Source organism: Fopius arisanus, unplaced genomic scaffold, assembly GCF_000806365.1.
Source record: "Fopius arisanus strain USDA-PBARC FA_bdor unplaced genomic scaffold, ASM80636v1 scaffold00008, whole genome shotgun sequence".
NCBI classification, from domain to species: domain Eukaryota; kingdom Metazoa; phylum Arthropoda; class Insecta; order Hymenoptera; family Braconidae; genus Fopius; species Fopius arisanus.
The window spans coordinates 1,384,449-1,387,275 of NW_011887747.1; the positions used below are offsets into that span (position 1 = coordinate 1,384,449).

Sequence of the window (2,827 nt, forward strand, 5' to 3'; positions counted from 1 at the left end):
TCTTCGAATAGAAATCGAAGGGTCGAAGGAAGATGAGATAGAGACAAAGAAAATGCGCAAATGAAGAATTTACTTCCCAGAGGCCGTAATTTAATGGCCAGTCAAAAGGTTATCCGTGTTTGCTTCTATACCAAAACAATCCACAAAATGTAGCCAATTACCCCCTGATAGTGCCAATAACAATGCATTATGCTCTCCTACAGAATCACTGATACTATTCAAATCCCTGAAATCCCTAATCTAATTATTTAATTCCTCGTTATCGATTTGCTTTGATTACATATTATACATATACGAACAAAAAGACATGTCCGCATTAACAAAATAGCTGATGATAATTAATACACATATTGTGTTGGGTCGAATAGATTTATCACCCAGTGATAACCCATTCTCTGTGTGCAATATACCGAAAAAAAAACACAATAATTACCAAACTAAACATGATTTTTCCAACTGGCCATAACGAGTAACTCGAGCGCAGTAATAATTTCACCGATACGCAACCCACAGTCAGTGACTGAAAAAAATCTAGAAGTTGATATAAAAAAATTGAAAACTGGTATACTTGTATCTATATCAATATAACGATAAATGACATGAGACAATGATTGGTGGTAAGAACCGGTCTGTCGACTTTAGAGAACCGCAGATAGATCGTGCAAGTTTTACGATCATCTATGGGTGTTAAAAGGCATACAGTGCAATGGTGATACAGGAAAAATAGGAAAAGCTAGAGGAAGCAGGGTATTCAGCTGCTAAATTATCGGTTGCACAAAATTAAACGTTTACAGAGCCACATCGATCCGCCGAAGACCTACCAAAGTACAAAAGGGTATAAAACAATATATAAATGATGGAGTGGGCACAAAGCGAGCGATTAACTTTTGCGCAAAAGCCTTATGGGTTAGAACATGGTGGAAGCAGTGAGAAAGGTGCTGTGGCAAGAATGTGGAACGAATTTGCCGGGTTCAACGATGAAAACTCCCGTTGGCTCTCACTTCCTCTATCTTTGATAGTTTTCTTTTTACTTTTTCCTCTTGTTCCACCTTTTTCAACATTTCTCTTGTCAAGCGTCACACCTTTTTGGTCATTCTTTTCTCTCTGACTCAGTTCGCGTTTTTTCTTTCATTTTTTTTTTGAGAAACTCCTACCGTATTTCCCTCACTTCCACCATGGTTATTGATATCACGTGATTATCCTGTGCTCTCAGTTCTATTTCTGCTATTAACTGATTAATGATTAATTAGTTATATAGTTAATGGATAGTTCTCGTAGACACCAGGAAAATTAAAGCTCGTACATGTTATTGGTTTTTTAATTCACTGAAAATTCGGTGTAATATATTACAGAATATTATAGACTGATATTTCATATCTTATCTTGTCGAAATCAGGAGAAATAAAAAATTTAATTTACATAAAAATTTAATAAATTTTGCATTGCAGAAAATATTACATTGAAGGTCGAATATTTCATGAAAAATCTTAATAAATTCTTCCGTGCTTTTTTCAAGACTGAAAATCAATTCTCGAATGGGGTTTGGCGCATTGAAAAATTCAACTAGATATTTTCAAGAGCTTACCGTTACTCAGTAATCGATGGCATTTACTCGTATTATAAAGTATATAGGGAGGGCGTGTTAAATTCAAATGGAGGCTCGAGGCCTCGGAATGTTGTCCTACCACCGCCTCTTTCGAGTTGTACACACTCTTGGTTAACGGTAACCGAGAGTTACACTGATAATCCTTCCACTCGAACATAAGTCATATATATGCACTGACCCATGCATACAGTGTACACCTGCAGATATACAACGAGATATTTTACTCAGGGCTTTGCTATTATAAAGTGCAGTCATGCAACTGGAACACCCGTCAACTCTGACCCCGGTAAAAGCAGATATTAAACCTGGACGTAAATATAAAGATGGTCAACATCCGAGAAATATTTATTCGTGACATGTTGCTTTCATTCATTTTGTGAATTTAACTGAACATAAATTATATTTAACGTCAGTCGATGGGCCACACTGGACTGTAATTAATAACAACAAAAAGAAAATTCAAGCCTCGGGGTGCCATAAAAATTAACTTGTGGAATTTGTACAATGCGCATTAAATTCAAACTCTCATGGAAATGGTCTTCACTTTTCAAAATTAATAAGAAATTTCCTGACCGCTTTCAATTGAAATTGAATTCACTCGATACACATGATTGAAAATTCATATGACTTTATCTCTGAACCTTTTTAAACAAAAATTTTAACATTATGAGCTATTAACAGTAAACGTCAATCTTTCTCATCCTCTCCACCGAATTAAAACAAATCTCTGTTACCATCAGAAGGGAGTTCATTGACCTCAATAGGGTTGCAATTAATAACGAAAGTCTGCGATGAAGGAGAATTAATATCCAGGAATGATGATATATTCGTATATGGGTGGAGGAAAACATTTGTCGAGTGGATAGAGTAATTCGAGTAATTGAGATTCAGATCACGTGAGTGCGATGAGACTTACGGAAAATAGAAGTCCCCGAGGCATTGTCCATGAGAAACACATAAACACCCGACCGATCACCGTGCAAACACGATTGCGAACAAGGGGAATATGCGTGATGGAAATGTATCGCACGAATGTATCCAGAACGGAGAGAAAAATAAGAGGGATGAAGAAGATTCGAGGTGTTCACTGTAGGTGTAGATAGAACGTGAAGATCGGGTTACAGAAATTAAATTACGGTATCCCTTCCGGTACAGCCGTTTATCACGGTCGCTTTGGTTTCACGGGAATGATGAGTGAATCCTGCACCGGACACAAGCCAC

At 36.9% G+C, this 2,827-nt stretch overlaps 1 protein-coding gene across 5 annotated transcripts in view; it reads right to left on the reverse strand.

The window, feature by feature from the left end:
• IRSp53 (Insulin receptor substrate 53 kDa) overlaps positions 1 to 2,827 on the reverse strand; it is a 68,273-nt gene that overhangs the window by 63,996 nt on the left and 1,450 nt on the right. Inside the window, exons 1-2 of one of the 5 annotated variants that reach the window (XM_011316715.1) lie at positions 1,586 to 1,600; positions 434 to 531 (exon numbers count right to left, since the gene is read on the reverse strand). The exons of 3 other annotated variants lie outside the window; for them this stretch is intronic. The gene's annotated coding sequence lies outside the window, so the exon portion shown is untranslated. Of the gene's footprint in view, positions 1 to 433; positions 532 to 1,585; positions 1,654 to 2,827 lie in introns of those variants that run through there. One more of the 5 variants, XM_011316718.1, reaches the window with a different exon arrangement.